Below are 22,642 nucleotides of genomic sequence, written 5' to 3'. Positions count from 1 at the left end.
AGTTGCAAGGTTTTGTGTGGTGGAAGAGACAACTAGCTCTCTCTGGGGACCACTTTGAAGGAGATTGAAGCAATAATGCATCCCCACTGTTGCTAGTGGATTTTGTGGCCATGTAGTACAAAACGTGTGCCAGATAAAATCAGAAAGTAATAGAAAGCAAGAAGAATCGCACAGATTTTTAATCTTAATGTGAGAGACTAAAACAAATGTCCTGAGCTTGTTGCATGTATTAGTAAGGAGTAGGAGACAGAGGATGGGATGCCTTTAACTCAGAACACTTGCAGGGCTTCCGTCTTTTCATTTGAGAACCATTTGGGTGTGTTGTGAAATAAAGTTGCAGAGTAGGCATGTTCAGACCTTTATTTGCTACAGTTAGTAGGAAAGATTCCCCCCCCCCACCACCTTAAATAAAAGAAGCCAGAGTTTTCTGTGCAAACTGAAACAGGCGTTGCAAGAATCAGATTCACTTTGGACGAGTCTTCACATTCCAAGTCCTCATTGCATCAGGCAGCACAATTCCATCTCTGGTTGATGGGCAGAAAAAGTGGGCAGCTTGCCAGGTAGACGTTTCCATGACTCCCAGCCCCCAAAGGTGATGCGTTTTTCAGCTAATTCAATGAAGAGTGGGCTGAACTTTGGGTCTAAACGAGACAATAGCTGCCTTCGCAGTATCAGCAGAATGGTTTGATGGGAATGCACTCTACATTTGGCAGAGAATCATGTGACCTTACGACTGAGATTTTGTGATGGTGCCAACGGAGACTTGGAAAGCAGCAACCGTCCTGACTTTTTTCTTCTTTTCTAGCATGGCTCAGAAAATGGTGGATCTTAATACTTGACTTTAGCCAGACTCAGCAAGCGACTGAGCTTTGAAGCACAACTTCGCCTTTATTCTGGGTTTTTGGCAGGCCACCAGGAGGCTGTCCCTTTCACGCCTGATAAATTCTGCTGCTTATCTCTAAATAGGAAAAAAAAAAAAGAAAGAAAAATATAAACAGAATATTGAGGCATAACAAGTGAATCTTAAAATTGTATGTGCTTTTTGTTTTTTGGCTTTTCTTACTGCTGATTTTTTTTAATGTTAATACCCTTTCTGCTTGCTGAAGAATCCAAGTACTTTTTTTCTTTTTTTTTTTTTTTTTTTTTTTTGGTTTATAATGAACAGGCATTTGAACAGGGCAAACAGGACGGCCGCAGCAGTGAGCATGAGATCATTGCAGCAGAGTAGCAAACTGGCACCCTGCCTTCTCACCCTTTTGGTTCAGGAGACAAACGTGTGCAATCCTCATTTCTAAAGTCAGCTCAGCCTGGAAGGATTCCTGGTCTCTCCCACCTTCTACCATTCTGCTGCCAGGGACAGCAAGGATTGGTGCAGCTTCTGCGCAGTGCTTTGTGCCTGGAATACCGAGAAGGAAGAAAAAGAAGACAAGCACCCTGGTCCTTTTTTTCCAAGAAATAACAGGAGCCCTGAAGAAAAAAAAATCTGAGTTTGTCCTACTTCATGCAACAGTGCTGAAAAAAAATGAGACGCTCCTGCTCAAAAACAAAAACAAAAACAAACAAACAAAAATCCAAACCAAAACAAACCAAAAAAAAAGCAAACATTGGCTTGTATACCTACAGAGACATCGGGCTTTGTAAAGCAGCTTTGTAAGGCAACATAACCAAATGAGCCTTCCTTATTTTTATTATTTCAAAAAATATGGCATAATTAGCAATATATTGCACTTGGTGAAATCGCACCTTTCATATCAGGTATAACTTTTTTTGTTGTTTCTTTTTAAGCCTACTCTTATATAAAAGGGGAACCTTGAACTTTCAATGTACTCTTATTTAGCTCATCACCCACTTTACTCTTATTAACTTTTTCCTTTTGCTGTCTTGCTCTAATCCTGATTAGAATAGAAACTTAAGTAAAAATAGAAAAATGTCTATGGAAAGGACGGTACATGTTTTTACTTTTGTTATACATCGAAGTTTGGAAAGACATTAATATGTTATCTATGCTTTTCATGTACAGTATTAGTTTTTGCTATCTAAGAAAAGTGAGCGTTTAGTCCTAGCTGTTTAAAGAAACTAAAGCTTTCGTTTGCTGTGACTCATAATTTGAAATGTGGAAGAAGAAACTTTTTGAACTTCTAAAAAAAAGGGGTCATATTAGAAGATACATTAAACTACTGACAAATAAAATTAGTTTGGGGAAGTTATATTTAAACTATTTACCAGGATTTCAGTATAACCGAAATAGAGATGTAAAGATCATGTTCTCAGTTGCTAAGTAAAAAAGAAGCTTGTTTCACAATAATACTCTCTTTTAAAATATATTTTAAAAGAAGCATTTGTCTTAGGGCAGTTCCAGAGAGCGCTAGAAATATCCATTAAGTATTTTAGTGGAAAAAGTACATACAAACTTGTTTTAAGTTTAAAGCAATGATTGGCTCAGTAGATAAATGCATTGCATTCTAATTATTTTGTCTATTTGTACAAGTAAATTGCTAAGCAATTTAAGCATTTCATGACAAAACCCAGTTTTGCCTGGTTCAGTGGGAAAGGATTAGCAGATGTATTCCACCTATTTTAATTTTGATTAAAACTGTTTCTAAACATGTTTAAAAATTGCTAAAAAGAGAAAGTGCTTCTTAAAAATACAGCGTATATGAATGAACACTATGATTTGCATATTAAGAATTGGTGCTATAATATTTTCCACGAAAAGAATAAACTTTAAGCAAACTGTTGTGCTTTTAAAATCATATTTTATCATATTGACAATATGTAGGGTAAACAAAGAGAAAATATTATAGAACTGATGCATTCTACTTCTTTTTTGTTATTCCATGAAGAATTATGGGAAATTGCAATTACCCTATATACTGATAATATTCAAATAAAACGTTTTATTAAGTTTATCGGTTATTGTTCACTAATTATTTAAAAAATAGCCCTTGCTCCTTCATGCTGCCTCAGCTAATGGAGCATCAACTTTCACAGGCTTAATTAACATTTATAAACCTGTTTTCATGTTTCAAGATCCTTTAGTTGAAAAACATTATTTTAAATGTTATTTTTAGGAGCCATTAATCTCTACACTCTTAATTATCTTATTAAGCTCCATGCCAAATCCAAATCTCTTTTCAGCTTTCACTAGTTCATTGTGCAAAACCTAGTCGCTTCTTTAACAGCCATGCCTCCTTTCACTTTCAAAACTGTTACTGTGAAAACAACACCAACCAAAATGAACGCATAAATGCAAACTATGAAACCACATTATATGTCATATGAGTAGCCTTGGGTGGGGCTCTGTGAGTCTTCCAAGCCTTTAAAAAAAATACTTTAAAAGGTTTTGCCCATTTTGACATTGTGTTTTGTTCTCGACCGTCTACCTTCATTCCCACCATCCAGCCAGATGATTCTCCTAGACAGCAGTTGTCTGATATTTCTCCTTTTGTGGTTGTTTTAGGGAAAAACTTAAAATGGATATGAGAAGTGAAGAAAGTGATCATAGGAGAAAATCATCTCAGGTAAAAACAAAAAGCAAAAGAGCAATTAATATTTAATATTTTTAAAGAAAAAAATAAAACAATTTTGACTGTGTTTAGTGATAAGAATTCGTTTCATATTCTCTATGGATCTAGCTGTTGGAATTTTCATTGATGGCTTGAGAATTTATACTGTTACCTACCTTTGTGAAAAATTTTTGTCTGAGTTTGTGATCAGTGTGCAGTTTGAGTCCCTTTGAATTCTGTATCTATATATCCATTCATGTAGCTATACATCCATTCATAGAACGGTTGAATAGAAAGTAATTTAGAAAAAGAAAGTATATATTTTTTATTTGTCATACCATATAAAAGGAAGTGAAATCTGGGGGGAGGGAATAAAGTTGTGCTGTTTTCAAAAATTGATCTACTAAGATAATGAAACCAAAATATACATTCTTATAGTTATGATAAAACCCAAAACAAATGTTGCTTTTTATTTCACATCTAAATTTATTAATATATGTTGAGACATTTTTACTATAATTAAATGCATGATTGTTGATTTTTTACTGTGGTTTTTAATAAGTATGGCAATAATTAGAAAACAAATAATGGCAAAAATTATGTAGACCAAATCATCTATTTAAAGTTTAAGAAACACATTTCATTTATTTCAAAACGTGCAAAAAACACTAAGTAATTTTTATGTAGTGTTACTATTTTTCACAATGAAGATACAATTTAGAAATGCTAAATATTGTGGATATGAGTGATACGATTAATGATTGTACAACTTACAATTTTGTTGCTGTTGAGCTTAAAATCTTTTAAAAAACGTGAGTGTGGCTGGCTTTATGTTTATTCTTTGTGTGTTTGCTTATTGTCTGGTGGTTTAAAATTTTTTTAGTGACAATTTATTTTTGCCCAACCTGTTGACCAGGTAAGAGTTGTATGTAGCTATATAGTATGTTTAAGAATATCTTTTTTTGAAAAATAAATTTAAATATATTGTGTTGAAGAGGCAAGATATATTCTCTTTTATGCAATAGATCTGGAGTATAAATTTTAGTAGTAGTAACATTGCTAGTAGTAATAATGCTTGTTAGTATGTCATTAATTTTGGTTTTCTGATAATAGTTTATCCAAATATAGTTAATTTCAGTTTTAATCCAACTATAGACACATATGTATACATTTAATACTTTTCAATAACTTCCTGCATTCTCTGTCTAGTCAACAGAATCTTACTTGTTTTATGAGAAAGTTATAATGTTACCCATTCCTTAAAACCACTAACCGAGGTTTTATAAAAGAGTTAAAACAAGCACAGTCTGACTCTTACACAATTAGCTTAATAGTTAATTTGGTCTTAATTATAGGCTGGTAGTACTACATTCATGCCTCACAATTACATAATTCATACATGCATGTATATATCCTTTTTTTTTCTTTTAAAACTCGTTATTAATTAGAACAGTCCAAATACAAAATATTCAGTATTAAAACAAAATTTATCTGTGAAAAATATTTCAATATACTAGTCTTTAAATTCTCATGTATAGAAACCTGTATTTAGTGTAAGATATTTATGAAGGCCTTTAACTGGGAATATGTATACTAAAAGCATTTTAGCATTTAAAATATTTATACTAAAGGATCGATATGATTATTTTCATTTAATTTCATCAGATATTTACAACAAATTCTGCATTAATAGGGAGCCCAAGTGAGATGTTGCCCATTGGCATAAACCCGTAGATCCGATCTTGTGGTGAAGTGGACTGCACAAGCTCGCTTCTATGGGTCTTTGTCAGTGTGGTAATCTAACAAAATGTTATAGACAAATGCCGTTAAATAAATTTTAGTCAAGCTCCTGTTAAATTTTAGTTGATTACTTTTGAAGAATTTATATTTTTCTTTGTTTCTCATGTATATATTAACCCTCATCTGTCTTTAGAGGCAGGCTTCAATTGTCGAACACTAGGAAGGGTTTATAACATAGCCATTTAAGTTTGAATCCAAGTAGAGTAAATTACTTAAGAAACTTGAATCTTTATAGCAGGGTTTGAAACATGGTCTGAATAGATCCTGTTCAGATACTTAAGTTCACATTATAGTGGTTAGTATACCTCATTGACTTCAACAAGGAAATTAAAGGTAATAACTGGGATTTATGTATTACTATTGAGCTGTTTTCTCTTGAAAAATGAAGTTGAATGCTATTTCTTTTTAATATTATTAATTACTGGGAGAACTATGCCAGGAGAGATGTCAGAGGACATTTTGTATGACCTGTGCTGGAAATCCAAGAGGTTAGGATAGTCCTAGGAGACACATACTAAGTTCATTGGTCAAATGTTAGCATATTATATCTACATCCTTGCCAAGCCCGTAGGTGTATGGCCGCCATATTTGGAGGAGCTGACTGAAGATATGATAAGGAGTTTGAAGCAACATTGGAAGCTGTGTGCATCCGGGTTGAGGTAGTAGGTTGTATGGTTTAGAGTTACACCCTGGGAGTTAACTGTACAACCTTCTAGCTTTCCTTGGAGCACACTTGAGCCATCGAGGAATCCTTCACCACTTTAATCTGATCAAGCCAATTTCTGTGCAAGAAGGTAATGTGTCATGAGTATTTTGGATAATTAATCTGAGGCTTTATTACATTAAAATGATCTTTTCATCCCTAAATACTAGATTATTCCATTTGAATCTTCTTATAAAAATTGGCAAGATGGTATTTCTAATAGGTTGTTACTTTATGAGCGAACATTTTTAGGAACTGGTGAGCAGTGACTTAAACTGCATTGATATTGCAACTCTTCAGTCACAGATTCACAAAATTTGGCTCTTAATTTTGCAATTAAGAGAGATCATTGGTCTCTCTTTCTATTCTATTGACTACTTAGACACTACAGTAAAACGAAAACAAAAATAAAAAACAAGTCTGCTGGTATCAATGATCTAATAGCACGTTGTCTGAGTCTTTCTTATGACACATCACTTTCTCCCTTATATTATGGTTATCTATGTGCTTGTTTATTTTTTTCCCAGTATATACTAGACTGTAAGCCCCTTGAGGGCAAAGTCCATGCCTTATTTTTCATTGTATCCCCTACAGTGGTTTTCACATAAGATCTAAATATTTATTGGATGAATGAATGGAGAATAAGATCTCACCCTGTGATGAGTTTCTACTGAATATTTGAATGAATTACAAAAATAGTCACAAATTTGAGTATTGTGTGTTGGTCCTGAAATTTGCCTAAATTTAATTCCCACACTGCTCTGCATCAGTTAATATACTTGCTTTTTTTTTTACTGTGTTGAGTGTGCCCATTCATCCTAGACATACAATTTAAAATTTAGAATTACTTTTTCCCTAGAATAAAAATAGAGCAGATTCATTTTTATTAATAATTTCATTATAGTTTATAACTCTAAATTTAGATTGTGCGTATTTCTTTTGAATTTTTAAATTCCTTGATTTCTAGATAAATAGTTTTTCTTTCAGCATCAATTTTACAAATCAGCTTTTTGTGTTTTGTATACTTCCCTTGTATTCTACCTTTTATTTTTGTACAGCTACATCTGTTGAATAAACCAGAAACAGCAATATCATAAGTATGTCAAGAAATTAATAATAAGTATATGAAGTATAATAGAGGATTAGATCACACTTTTGTTTGAAGAGAAGGCACCTGTAATATTCTGTCTGTACAAAGCAAATGAGTCTCTTTGGAGTCCATTAAACTGTCATAAATTTTAGTGGCAATGAATGGTGTAACTTATATAGAGAAACTAGTTTATGTAGATCATCTTTCAGTCACAGAATTGAATAGTTGTAGATATTGGAACCTTAAACTCTATGTATGAAACATTGAATACATTAGAAAAGATTTTTAGATATCAATGTGTTAAGAACCCTAAGATACTGGCAATGTGGTGATAAGCTTCCTATAGAACACTCTGGCATCCAGAATATCTCAGAATCTAGAATTTGCCAACAATGGTGAAGAAGGAACTTTTGAATCACCAAAGGAGGAACACATGAGCCTTAGAAAGCTGAATACCAATAATTTCAAGCAAAGTTATTTGATTAGTACGCAGAGGTTAAAGACTAGTATTCTTAAGGCTCCTGGATGGCTCAGTAGGTTGAGCATCTGACTCTTGATTTCAGCTCAGGTCATGATCCCAGGGTTGTGAGATTGAGCCCCACTCAGCATGGAGCCTGCTTAAGATTCTCTCCCTCTCCCTTTGCCTCTCTCTCTCTCTGTCTCTCTCTCTCAAATAAATAAATAAATAAATAAATTAAATAAATAAATAAATACTAGTAGTTGCTAAGAAGGAAGAGTCTTTTTATTTTTTTAATTTTTTAAAAATTTTTTTTAATGTTTATTTATTTTTGAGACAGAGAGAGACAGAGCACGAATGGGGGAGGGGCAGAGAGAGAGAGGGAAACACAGAATCAGAAGCAGGCTCCAAGCTCCGAGCCATCAGCCCAGAGCCTGGGAAGAGTCTTTTTAAGGACCAATCAAAAGATAGTGAGCAAGAGGCAGGAGACATAGACAAGAGAGTAAGAAAGAGACAGAGGAAATGAAGAGATGAGAAGGAAAGTACTCCTAGCAAAGAAAAACAATGTTGTGCCTAATGGTAGCAGTTCTACACAAAAGTGTAAGAAGTAGACAACTGAGTGGTAAACAATTACATCTTTGTAAATAGTGTAGCCCTTGAGAGCCGGGAGTTCCTTTTGCACACACGTGTGTGTGTGTGTGTGTGTGTGTGTGTGTGTGTGTCCCAACACTCTTGTGTATAGCTTTGAAGACCAAGTCAGCATCTTTGATGGGCCAAGTAGAATACTATTGCCCAGAAATGCCTGTTTCCATGTGTTGCAACAGAGTTAAGTGTATCACAGAAGTCAACTGTGGTGTACAGTGATAATCTTCTGAAAATACCATGTCAAATGCATAGAATTGTCGTCTCTTATCTACCTTATCTAAAGTGAACTGTTATCATGAGAGAACAGTTTAAAACTTACAACGACATAGCTGTGATCAAAAGTGTTAGTCATACAGAAGTCATAATAATTCTGAAAGGCAGAGGATATGATTAGTATAAATGAAGAAAATAAAAACTCTTCTGTAGGGTGAGAATACTACATGGGGATGCTTTCACTAGTGATTAATTATGAATTTGCTCTTCCAACTATGGAGGTTATTTAGCTTACTATAGTTTTATAAAAAAAATTATGGATGACAAATACACAGATTGATGAGATTATTTCAAAGAAGCCAAGATTCAGGACCACTGCTGGTATCAAATATCTAGGAATAGTTCAATTATGCCCAATAAACCATGGGGAAATATTGTACATTTAGAGAGTTAGAATTCAGTGAGGGAACAACTGTGTAGATTGAATAATTCCTGTAAGAATTTTAAGTGTTCAAGTTTTACTATGTAGCAAGATTTCCATATTTGGTAACAAAAGAAGTATGAAAATTCAGGAAACAATTAAATATCGGCAAATTTCACTTAACCACTATCACTCTTGATATTTTGAGACTTTTTGTTCAGAGTAGCTGATTTTGTTTAGATGCTTTGTGGAGTGAGGCAGGAGGAGTTGGAACTGGAAGCATGGAATCAGGGAGGGAGAAAGGAAGGAAAAGGAAAACCAACTGCAAATCAGTCAATTGGACCATGCTAGAAAAGTCTAATTTAGTTTATAACACCAGTTCATGTTAATACTCTTATATTGCTTGTTATTATTAGTTCAGTGAACTATGAGGGAATCAGATAAATTACTTGGCAGTTGAACTGAGCCTTTTTGAAAACAATCCAGAAGTCCATGAACTATGCTATTAGAATAAATGAGTCTCTTTCTGTAAATAATTATTCTGTTTCTCTTATTCCCTATTATCAAGTGCTGACTCATGAGCATAGGTGATTCCCTAAGATTCCCCAAAAGATGTGATACGAAATTCTGCCACCCTGAACCTTACTTTGTACCCATGCCTGGATTCTCTTCCACAGAATGTAGAAATAATTCTTGAAGTCACTAATTATATCCTCTGCCTTTCAGAATTATTATGACTTCTGCATGACTAACATTGATCTTGGGGAGCACTGATACCTCCCTAAAAGACCTGTAAGGAATGCCTGTGAAAGACCATGAGGTGAAGGATCTGACATACCAAGAGAGCATTCATCTCTTACTTGTTTACTAATTGCTACCATCCACTACTATTTCCAAACAAACCTGCTCCATGTTAACATCATGTTCTTCAGGATTAGTGGGTATCACTTCTTCATCCCCAAGTCTTTACTCTTTCTCTAAGGACTTTCTCAATTTCAAATTCTGATAGCCATTGAAACTTTTTTTTCCCACAGAGCTTTTTCTAACTTCCATTAGTGGTTAAGTCCAAGTGTCCAAGGGGACTGTGACTTCCTAGCACTGTATATACTTTTTTTTTTAATTGTTGGATTGGGTTGAACTGTAGATCATTTATAGGCAATGGTGAGAAACTATACACACCTTAAAATAAACTATGCTTCAGCGGTGAAGTCCTATGTTATCTGAGATATTTCTAGACTCTTCAGAATATATCATTACGGGATAAGGGTTTTTTTTTTTTTAAACACAGTCTATAACATTCAGTTAAGCCTGTGATATACTGTTTGAAGGTGATTTATGAAATTAGCTACTCTCTATTATTTATACTAAACCTAAGCCCCTTGTGTACAGAAATAGCTATCTTTTCCAAACTCACAACTCCCTACGCTAGTGCTCTGCATATATGATGAAATCTTTGGTGAATGAACAAAACATTTTTAAGTGAAACAAAAACATTATGTGATATATTAGGGTAGTTCTATATTTAAGTATACTTCCTCAAGATTTTAAAGTTTTTTTAAAGAGAAATTAGAAATATCATATTTAACTTTGGAGAAGTCTATTGGAGGGTAGTTCTTGATTTTTAAGTTGGCATTGTCTTGTGTGTGCCTTCATTTGTGACTTCTTTCTACTCCATGTGGAATGTGTGAGTTAAATAAACTTACCCATGTCTCTCTCCTGTCTCTGATCCCTCTTAAATCCTATTCTGTTTCTCTTCATTCTGGACTCCTGGAACTCTTACTTGACCCTAATCATATTCAACCTCGTTTTTCCCATTACATTTTGTAGGTTTAGGTATGATCAGTGACGTTAGTTTGTAAGCTGTATAATTCATGTATTACATTTACTTAGTAAGAACTTAAATAGTACTTGATTGAAATTAAAAATTAAATATAGATTTATAAGTGGTAAGAACCTTAGAGATCAATAACCCATTTTCCAGATAACAAAACTGAGCCCTAGAATGTTCAATGATTTTTGTCAGAACCAATCCACTAGTAATGGACACAGCCTAAATTTTTATCTAGGTCAATGATCTATGCAAGAAGATGTATTTTATGTATGCTATCAATATATTTTTAGGTAATATCATTAAACAAATTGTAATTGAATGAAATAAGATGATAAAGTTTTATTTTTAAAAGACTACAAATAACACAATAATTTATCTGCACACTCAAATATGATAGATATAATTAATATCATTTAAAATGAACTCTGTATCCATTTCATTTTTTCTTTTCAAATAGAAATGCACTCTTACTATGGAGGCATAGAGAAAATTTTATCTACTTTCTAGTCCACTATGGTAATTCCCCTCCTTCCAGAACCCTTCTCTAGAGGAGAGGAGTATGGCCTAGCAGTTAGTGATATATCCTAAGTAAAAAGGGAAGAAATTGTGAATTGGTTAACCTGTTAGTATTATGTTGCTTGGAAGAATGAAAGTTAATATGAAATGGTAGCCATAACTAAGCTCAACTTCAGAGCTCAATTGCTTGTATCCTCCCCAAGATATACAAGATAGCATTATGTAAAACACTTTTACCAGGGATCATGAACTTGAATAGCTTCAGGGTCTAGGCAATATAGTAAGCCAGACTTGAAGACAAGAGGAAGTAACAGGGACTGTGGTAGACCAAAGATACAGTCACTCTCAAGGTATTTCAAAATGACTTCATCAGTCATTTGGCTCCCAAGGGCAGCCATTTTTCCATCTTCTACATGAAAATATCAGACAGTAAAGCAAAATTGCAATAAATCTTCTCCTTTAATAAACCTAGAAGCATCTTTTCTTACAGTTGACCTAGATAATTGGGAGTATCTATGATACTCTATGCTGATGCTATTATGTCAAATAAAGATGTCTGATCCATGATAGTCTAAATATTTCCTTGAATTTAATGGACTAATGGAAAATATTTACTGATCAAGCAACAACTATCAATTGCAATATTTGTTTGATGCTGTTTTAATGAAAGAAAGGTAGTGGTAGTGATTATAGTAGTCCCAGTAGTACTATGCAGTTTTAGGTTTCCCTTTGTCTCTGAATCTCAATGTGCAAAACAATGATATCCTGATACTTTTTATTTCTCAAATAATTGATACTGTAAATAGATGGATAGATAACCTTTTGAAGTCAGAAAAAAATCAAAAGGTTAAATAGAGTGAACACAATTAAAGTTCAAGGGTTTTCATCTCCGTATAATGTCTTAGATTAGGGCAACTGAGTAGAGCTCAAGAATAAAGTAACTGGTGGTGTTGTTAATTGTATTTTATTGTGTGATAATTAAAAGACCAGTTATGCATACATCTGGAATTAGATCAGGTTCCTGTCCATAAATTTTTCAATATAATTTAATCCAATGAACTTAAATGTGGCAAATAGAAATGACACAACCAATTATGAAAACACTGAGTTTGTAGTAATGAAGAAGACTCATGTTTGCAGTGTTGCTGTGTGTAGTAGAAACCTTCCTATTAAATACAATTAGGATTAGCCGTTGGTACCATGAAGATTTTTGAGAAATGGATCTTAAAAACTAACACATACATACAATACACATTTTGTTTAAATTTGAAAGCTTGATTGTATATTTGCCAGTATTTTTACGCAAGCCAAGAACTACTCTTGAGTTTGGTTGCTGATTACAGATCTTAGTCATGTTTTTTTTTTTTGTAAATCCCTTAATGCATCATCTATGATTTCTAATTTCTGTTGTTCCTCAGATGTCTTTAAGCACACATCTAATGCCAAGAAATCTAACAGCAGAATACTACTTTCTTTATGATTGTTTCCAATCTTTTAACATTGTCTTACCTACATCCAACTCTCTAGCATTTTTTTTAAATATGATCATATTTTATAAAGTCTTTCCAAAATGTTAAGGTTTAGAAAACGCTTCATTCTTTTCTCACTCATCTTTACATTGGTTTATATACTATTTAACTAAATGATACAATTTCACATTAACCTAACTGGCATAAACTGATTTGGGAACAAACATAACAGATTTCTGGCAAGCATACAAATCACTTGATGGGAGCAGAAATACTTGAGTGCTCTAGAACTTTCTGAGGTGATGGAAATGTTCTCTACATTGTCCAAAACAGTAACCATTAGCCACATAAAGCTGTTGTGCACTTGAAAGATGTCTAATGTGACTGAAGAAGTGAATTTAAGTTTAGTTAATTAAAATTTAAATAGCTACATGTGGATAGTAGCTAATGTATTGGACAGTGCAGTTCTGGAAAGGATCACACTTAACATTTAGCATGCTGGAGCATTTAGCATCTGTTGAAAATGTCAGCTAATCTGTGAAGTGGTAAGTGATTACAAGTATTTCCTCGGTAGCTGAATTAAGATTTAGGGGAAGAATAACTTGGGAAACTCTAATTGATTTGGATTTCATTTTTGTTTTATTGTTTTTTATTTGTTTATTTTGTTCCTATTTGGGTATAGATTTAATTTTATGGGATTTTAAAAATTTATGCAAAAACAGGCCGCCAAAACATTTGAAACTACAGAGGTTTGCAACTCTTTCTGAAGCATTCAGTCAACACAAACCTAATTAGAAAGCAAATAGCATTATTGCAGTAGCAAAACAAAAACAAAAATGTGTTCTTACTTTAGGATCATGGATCCATAAGAGACATAGAATGAACTTGTTGAGTCTCTGGGGTCTTTGGAAAAATGTATAATACTTTAAAGGTATGTAGGTGTGTTTATTTTTCTGAGGAAGAAGTCCCAGCTCTTCTCAGATTATCCTAGCAGTCCATGATTTCCTGAAAAAGTTAAGAATAACTTCAGGAGGTTGCTGTTTAATGCTTTTTGAGGGACCAGAAGTTAATTAAGTAGTAAATACATAGACTTGAAAGCCTTTTTCTTACAAACGTCGTAAATCTGTCTTCCTATCCATCCATCCACATACATATTTCAAATTATATAGTTTATGTGTGTAATTAAATATGTAAAATTCTAATTAAACATTGCACAATATATAATTTATATGTACTTTAATTAATATTATATGTATAATTTAATTAATTGGCTAAACCTGTGGAACATAGTTAAGAAAGAGAATAGCGTAATTCTTTGGAAGGATTGAATAAAATTAGATGGCTAAAATCACTGTCATATGAAATGTGAATATTCAACTGTGAATTATTGGAAAAATCATAAAAATATAGATTAGACCATCTCTCAGTTTATTATATCAGTGTGTTTGCAAATTTTCTGCTTATGAGTGATTGGGTCCATTAAAGCAGTATAATTTATGAAACACAAAAAGACTGTCACCAGACCTATACTCAATAAAAGGACATGAAAATATGGGGAAAAGTAGAAAATTGAACTTTATGTATTTTAAGAAAAATTAAGATATTTAAGTTTAACGTGTCCCTTTCTGACTAGTATTTTTGTTTAATCCATCAACTACTGGTCCAAACACATCAGGTAGGATGGACTCTACTATAACAGTATTAGTCCTGCTTTTCTTTTTTAATGTTTGTTTTTATTTATGTTGAGAGAGAGAGGGAGAGCAGAAGAGGGGCAGAGAGAGACGGAGAGAGGGAATCCCAAGCAGGTTCCGAGCCGTCGGTGCAGAGCCCCATGTGGGGCTGGAACCCATGAACTGTGAGATCATGGCCTGAGTCAAAACCAAGATTCAGGCGCTCAACCGACTGAGTCACCCAAGCTCCCCTGGGGTTACTCCTCTTTCAGAAGTGAGAAAAAAGTCAGGGGGTTATGTAATGTCCTACAACCACATAAATGGTAAATCCTGGGACTGAAATGCGTCTTACACCAAAGGAGTTGATTTCAACTACTTTGTTGTGATGCCTCCCACAAGAGACTCAGCAATTTGAAAACAGTAGGTATCCACAGTAAAATTTGAAAGTAAGATTTGCTCTACTTCTTCTAAAATGAAAGTACAGCCTCACTTGTTGAGCTGGCCAGCCCTTTTTGTGCTTCCAGAGATTTTCTGGCCCAGTGTTTCTTTCAGTTTAGAGATCCACACAACAAAAGTTCGATGGGCTCTTTTCTGTTTGATTTTTTTCAAACACTGAATAGCATAAGGTTGCCAGACCTACCTAAAAACAGCAAATATATTTATTTCTAATGGAAATTTATCAGCTCAGTGTGGTTAAATGTTTTTTAATGGCTAAGAGAAACATTGAACAGCATCTCACTATTACATAAATGATTACTTCTGTTTTTAAAGTATTTCAAAAATGGGAGTACGATAGGGGCACCTGGGTGTCTCAGTCAGTTAAGCGTCCAACTCTTGGTTTGGGCTCAGGTCGTGATCTCAAGGTTCATGGGTTCGTGGGTTCTGTGCTGGCAGTGCAGAGCCTGCTTGGGATTCTCTCTCTCTCTCCTTGCCCCTCCACCACTTACAGGCTTGCTCGCTCTCTCAAAATAAATAAACTTTAAAAATGGGAGTACAATAAACCTTAAGTATTATTTGAGATTAGATGATTAATATTTGGGAAGTATCTAACATTGTTCCTTACATAATCTAGGGATTTAAGAAGACCTCCTTTTTCGTCTCCCTCCGCTAAAAATATTAGCTTGACACTTGCTTATTATTCCCTGACTTTCTCTGAGTTTTAAGACCTCTTAGAACAGTGGTTCTCAAATTTGTCTCTCTTGAGGACCCGAAGGGGGAAAGGAATGGAGGGCGGGAAGTGGGTGTAGTTTGAAAAAGTTCTCAGCATTATTCATATTTTCCATCTGCATAGGCACCCATTCCAATAGGCACCCATTATGTGGTCTGATTTCAGAGGCCTCAGAAAGGTCACCCCTGCTCTGAAATAGCTTGGTCTTTCATTCCACGTTAAACTTACAGCACAGTCATTGACTATTCCCCACTCCCCAGTAATAAAGGAATTGAACTCCGGCCCTAGAGTCAGACACACCTGAATTTATAAACAAGTCTTGAGTCAACAACTACTACAAAAACAGAGCTTTTCATCAGTGCTTTACGATCTTCATCTGTAAAGTGAAAATTATGATACCAGTACTGCAAGATTTTTGTGAAGATTAAAAGATTATATGTATATGGCATTTAGCAAGCATGGGACCTAGCAGATAATAGGAGTGGAAAGAATATAATTATTATGACCATCATTGCCTTCTGAAACTGTACAGTGTATTGTTTATTTATTAAAGGTCCCACAAGTCCAGAGCTGTGGAATTTACCTGAGCAGAGCCAACCACAGGAAACACTGGGAGGTGGTTGTTTTCTCTAAGACCTCTCCTTAGATTCTTGATCATCCTGGCTTTGCTGCCAAGCTTTGTTTTGAATATGTCACATTTCAAATATTCTCATTGTCAGGCATGATAGTGAAGAAGTCTCACCTTTTCCTTCTGAAATTACAGTTCTTCTACATATGTCTGAAGTTAATTCTTTTCCTATTTGTACAATTCATATTTTTGTAAACATAAGCAATTTATCACTACTGTGTATATACAAATAAAGTGAAGTGATAATTTGCTTAAGAGCCTTTTCCCATCTGTAAAATAAGAGTAATAATCCCTGCTTGTTGCATTTCTCCAGTGCAAAATGTTGAAAAAGTAAAATATATAATGAAAAAAAGCCTCAGCTTTTTAATATAAATATGAAATTAAGCCATTTAAAATGTAAAATTAAATATAAAATATTTAATTTATATATAAAATAAATAAAATTAATGTGTGTGTGTGTGTATATATATATATATATATATATATATATATATATATATAAAATAGAAAATTAACTCATTTAAACTTTTCTCTAGGAAATTTTATAAATAGACCCCCAGGGGAGGAGAAATATCAAAGTATTCTTAACCTGTTCCTCCCCCAAGAAGAGGATCTCTCTCTCTCTTTCTCCCTCTCTCCCTCTCTCTAAGTCTCTTCAGTACCTCTGTCTTTTTGTCTCTATTGCTGTGACTCTCTGTGTCCTTCTCTCAGTCTCTTTGGTACCTCTGTCTTTCTGTCTCTCTTACTGTGACTGTCTCTCTCTGTCTCTCTCCTTTTTCTTCCCTTCTCTCTTTTGTGTAGGTAGGTCCTGCTTATATTTTTATTGCTTAATTCTCTGCAAATGTCTGTTTCCGTCACTAGATATAAATTACTTCTTTTAGTATCTAGCCAAATGCCAAAAGTAAGAACATTATATTCACTAGATAAATGAATGATTTATTGAATTAATTAAATCAATGAGAGCAGCTAGAAATGTAGACTTTCTAGTTCATATGACACTGGAAGGTATTAACTATAGTATAATTAAAACATTCATTGTTGGCCAATCTTGGTCATCATCTTGTTCAGGTGATGCCATTGGAAGCTAAGTTAGTCCTGTAATTTCGTCCTAACACATTCCTTTCTTATGAAGCCAATCATTTCTGTCTGAGCTAGTGAATACACACCATGCCTGTGCGATAAAAATGATTACATTAAATATTTCTCAACAGAAAATTGGGTGGATCTCTATGTTTCATGATTAAGTTGTTTTTGTTTTTTTTAACCTATAGAAACTAAATTCGGTCTTCCATGTTAGTTTAGTGAAAGCATTTTCAGTAATTTTATTGTAACTTATTGTCTTTCTAGGTAATCGACAGCAGGAGTCTTTTTATTTTTTAATATTTTGGTGGGAAAGGAAAGGTTGCTTTATTCGGGAAGCTGGCAACCTGGGATGATGGTTCTCAGAGACCATCTTCTAGATAGGAGGTATCTGCACTGGGTTCAAAAGTTTGTGAAGTTTTGAACTTGATTCTCTTTCCCTCTTTTCGGCAGGCTGAATACAATTCTTTGTCAGGGTATTGGATAGTTTCCCAAAGCAGGTTTCTCCCAGAGAGGAAGCAACATAAGCATCTAAAGTTCAACTGTGCAAGGCATCTGGGGCCTGACACCCATTAGCCAGGGTTCTGATCCTGTCCCGCAAATCTACAGACAGGCCACATCACATTCCTGGGTCCTGGAGGAAGGCCTGAATACCCTCCAAGAAATAGCATCTTTACCTACTTGGCCCTAAGTAGGTGGCAGAGATTTCAGGAGCTGAGATGGTGAACTTGCCCATTTTAAAATGCTGATTATCTTACTGATGGCTTTGAAAGTACTGTGGCCTTCACACTAGGTCTCCTCAGATTTGATGGATAGTTGTTGGGTACAGGGAAGGTAGACCTTCACTTAGATAGTTTCATTATAAAACATAGGCCTTAGAGATAGAGAGCTGCCAGATTTAGCAAATAAAAATATGGGATGCTCAATTAAATTTGAATTTTAGGTACATAATGAGTAATTGTTTTAGTATCACTAGGTCTGGCAGCTCATGCTGTTTTCATTGTTTATCTGAAGAAGCATTATTTTTATTTGGCAATTCTTTTTTAGATAGCATTTTCCAAAATAAAGTGTCACACACCATTGTCATATATACTTGTACTCTCATTAAATAAGGGGAGTAGTGCCAGCTAGTAAAGAAATAAGAATGAGATTTAAGATATGCCAGGGAAAAGCATACAAAATTAATATGATAACTTATGTTAAAATAATAGAAAGTTGGAAATAATTTTTTTTCTTCGAAATGTTAAAGTCAAGTAAAATAAGTATGAGGCTATATTACCTCGCGTGATTAAACAAAGCAGTTTAGCAAATGACGTTGAACAAGCAGGAGCCAGTCAACAGCATCAGCATAAAATTCAGGGAACGAAAATTTTGTTATAATGTCAAAGCCGCATTACCTGGTGCATTCTCTGATGTTCTAAGTGGTCTTTGCATTAATTATGACAGAATTTGGGGTTGTTGTGGGGTTTCTTTGTTTGTTTGTTGAGAGTTCTGGAGGGAGAATCTCCCAAAAGATGAACACTCCGGTTAAAGCACTTTCACTTCTGAGTTAATGTAAATCCTCCCTTGCTTTGCACAGGATCTATTGTGTCGGTCCCTTTAACTTTTGCAGCCTCGATTGCTATGACAAGATAAATCTCACACAGATAACCTATACTGGGTCTGTGTTCGTCTTATACTCGGTGAAAATTTGACATGGTGCCTTAGCAGTCAGTGACACTGACTCCCTCACCATGTTTGCCCATGTCACATCACTGTCTCCCCCAGCCAAACCCGCTCCTTCCTGACCATCCCCACTGCCCCCACCCAGCTCAGCAGCTCCCACACTTTCCAGTTTTGCTCAAAACCCCCATGGGAGCCAAGCTGCCCGGCTGGGTCTTCTCCCCACACTCATCAACACCAAGTTCCTTCCTGTTCCTGTGGCTTTGGGCAGAGAATCACAGACCTGGAGACTTTCGATGTCACCCATCAAGTCCCACCAGGCACACATATGCTTGTCCACGTGCTCACACACCATGAATCTTTTCATTTAATGAGGCAATTTGTCCTGTCATCTTGGCCCCATTTCCTTTATTTTATACAGAAGGACACGAGCACATAAAGATCAAGAGATTGTTTTCAAAGTCACGGAGTCACTTACAAGTCAAGGCTGGAACCCTGATACCTTCATTAAATCAATCTTTTCAGAGACTTAAGTTTTTCCTCTGTCTTATAGGATCATATGACCAGAGAATAATGTCTTTGTGAAAAGTAAATGAGAACTTAAAGTATCTAGCCAAACTGTTTATTGTGGGCTTTCAGAAAATGTTTGTTTTCTCTCCGCATTTTCACTAAACTGTTAGACAATTTATTAGAATTTATTAACAACATTTATTAAGAGACTTTGCTTTGGTTGCTAAGAATTCCATTCATTCACAGATCTCTGCTTAGCCTGCTTTTTGACCCTGACAAATTTATTTAATCTTTCTGTTTCTAGACATATTTCTTGGCTATACAGTAATGTTCTGTGATTATGTGATTCTATAATTTTTCTGTTTTAAAGTTTGAGTCATTAATTAGCATGTATTTGTAACTCAGTAGGTATTTTCAAATGAATAAATATGTGAGTAAATGGTAGTATCCAATGTTGTTATTATTTTCTGGCTGTTTAATGACACATTTGAAAGTAATAGACGTATTATATGGTTTCTATGGATATTTCAAAGTCAACTATGGGATATTTTAAAGTAATTGGATTCTTTAAAAAATTGTCCCACATATCTGAGTTAGATTTTTACTCAGTTTCACAATATTTCACATTGACCCTCATTTCAGCCCCCGGCTTTCTTTCGCCTCCCGAAGCTCCTGCTCTTCTCCCTAAGTCCCTGCTCAAAGACTAGTGCATATTTTGTAAAAAAAATTATTATCTTGTACACACAATAAAGTTTAAATTCCTCTACAGGACGTTAAGGAACTTTAAAATCTGTTTCCAGTGTACCAGTATAAACCATATCAGGCTACCCCTCCATGTCCTGGCCCCCTATCTTTCCAGGTCATGCCCATTTACCACTGCCCTATATCCACCCCCGCTGGGGCTCCATTCACCTGTGTTGTGTAATGGAAGGCAGTAAGGCACATAAGCAGAGAACAAATGTGGCCGTATCATTTTACAGGTGTGGGAGCTGTCTCTATAAGCCTCACTTGCTTTGTGCAAAACCAGGGTAATAATATAAATTGCTTGTTGCGTAGAAGGCAGTACGTGGAAGCTGTTGTGATGTGCTGAAGATGAACTCAGAAGTCTTTGCTTATTTTGTTCCTTCTAAAAGCTTCTGAATTACTTTTATTTGTGGCAAAATTGCATTTATTCTTCAAGATCTGCTTATCCCCTATGTTCACATTAATATGTAATTAATAATGTTTAATTTGCATGCTTTGGCATTTCTACTCTCTTCTGTATTCATTGGTATTGTATCGTTTTCTATTTCATCACTTCCGGAAACAGTCATAGGTAAGAAGAGTGAAAGGAGCTTTGACGATCATTTACTCCAATATCCTGATTTAATAAATAGGAAAACTGAAGTTCAAACTCATTAGTAACATTTTTTTACAATTAATTGTATAATTTGTGCTTCCATAGTAGTCTGTGAATTTCTAAGAAGTAGAAAATGGTGTCTGCCTGATCAGTTTAGGTATCCACAGTGATTGGCTCAGGGTAGACCTACAGTGATGGATACTTCTGGAAAAAATGAACATTGCAAAACTACTTCTGGCCAAAGTTCTGAACTCTAACTTAGTGTTTTTGTACTGTACTGTATTTACTTTCAGTCAAACTTCATCTTTTTCTACAGATTCGCTTACTGAAAGATTCACGGTCTCTTGAAAGTTTTCGATCGTCCTGGAGTGGTCTAAATAAAGATGATCCTTATAAGAGTCAGGAGCTCTTCTGGTTCTATAATGCAGTCACTTAACTTTGAGTTGTAATGATTCATACTCCTAGAAGCAGGCCCAGAGAAAATTGAAGTTGAAGCAGTATTATTTTTTCCTGGTAAAGTTCTTGGACATGTGGATCCTCTATCCTTGACATCAAACTCAGTGGTCCTTTTTTTTTTTTTTTTTTTTTTTTTTTTGCCTAACAACTGATTGTCTCAACTGTGACCTCACAATAATGCCTATTTTGAATTGATCATGGCTGTCCACAGACTACTTTCATGCTTGTTAACCTTGTTTCTATTCTATAATAACCTAAGGAGAAGCAGGGAAGTTATTTGGGTCCATGTTTTATAGATGAAGAAACTAAGATTTGGTGTGAATTAAGATTTCCTTTCTCCCATCCTAGAGTTTACATTGCATAATTTTGCTTCTCATTGCTGGGTTGGGTCGGCCTTTGATCTGTGGCTGACCTATTCTACACCAGTACAATATTCTATACTTATTTTATACCAGTAGGAGAAACCTAACATTCTTCCATGTAAGTTCTAGCAAAGTTCCAAGAACAGCCATGGGCTATACACTCATTGATTCCCCATGCTAAAGGCCCCTTCAGTTCCTGAAAATAAACAGCTGGCTGGTTCAGATTGTGGTTTAGCAATGCAACGCAGCATTTGGTAATTAGCACTTGAACTGAGCAATAACCTTCAATGAGTCTTTCATTTCCCTGTTCAGTGAGAGAAGGATCAACACACAGAGATAGAGTGTGTTCCATTATCAGTTTGTCAGAACTGGGGTCGCTTGTTAGATGTATGGCCTTAAACAGGTTCTTTAACTTCTCTGTGCCTCTCAGATGCTTCGTGTGTAAAGCCAACTGCAAGGTTGTGGAAAAGGGCGAAGGAAGTAACAAATAGAATGGCGCTTGGCTCATAGCGAGTGCTCAGCAAATACTACTCCTAGTCATTATTATTATTCATGACTTTGCAAAACTTAAAAGCAACAGTTCATCCAATCTGAGTTTATCATTGAAAATATGATCGTATTTTCCCTTACGCGAATAAAAACAAGTTACTTTTAAAACAGGAAAAAAAGTGTTTGGAATTAATTTCTTTGTATATAATTAGGTGATTTTGGTTCATCTTATTTTCAGTAAAAGCATCTTTGTCGTTCTTGACCCTGATGGAAACTGAACACGTCTCTCGCGTTGATGGCACCACGTTAGGAAAGTAAATAACCTTATGTTGAAGTGGAAAGTGCAATTACAAGTGCCAGACCCCCCTCTCGATAGTTGCCTGAAATTCATCCCTTTAGGGTTTGTGCATTAATAATGAAGGGTGGAAATCTGCTGTAAGCATTCACTTTGACATAGACATAGGTTAATATTGTTTGCCTGTAATATATTTAACATTCCAAGACTCCTTTCTGATTTATTTTATCATATCTATCGTAAAACTAACAATTATAATCACTCCCATTTTTCTGTTGAAGCAGCTAGGACACAACAAAGCAGAGTACTAATATAGTTTGACAAATGATAGA

The 22,642-nt window shown here is 34.9% G+C and overlaps 1 long non-coding RNA gene across 3 annotated transcripts in view; it reads left to right on the top strand.

Moving 5' to 3' along the window:
* The window catches only part of LOC106973109 (uncharacterized), a 159,152-nt gene that overhangs the window by 106,216 nt on the left and 30,294 nt on the right, over positions 1-22,642 (top strand). For 2 of the 3 annotated variants that reach the window (XR_003426790.2, XR_008298135.1), the window contains exon 3: positions 3,461-21,294. This is a non-coding gene — a long non-coding RNA (uncharacterized LOC106973109). Of the gene's footprint in view, positions 1-1,165; positions 21,295-22,642 lie in introns of those variants that run through there. The other variant, XR_008298134.1, reaches the window with a different exon arrangement.

Source organism: Acinonyx jubatus, chromosome C2 (genome assembly GCF_027475565.1).
Source record: "Acinonyx jubatus isolate Ajub_Pintada_27869175 chromosome C2, VMU_Ajub_asm_v1.0, whole genome shotgun sequence".
In the NCBI taxonomy this organism is placed as follows: Eukaryota; Metazoa; Chordata; class Mammalia; order Carnivora; family Felidae; genus Acinonyx; species Acinonyx jubatus.
Note: the sequence above shows the minus strand (reverse complement) of the source record. Positions and strands in the feature narration are given on the sequence as shown.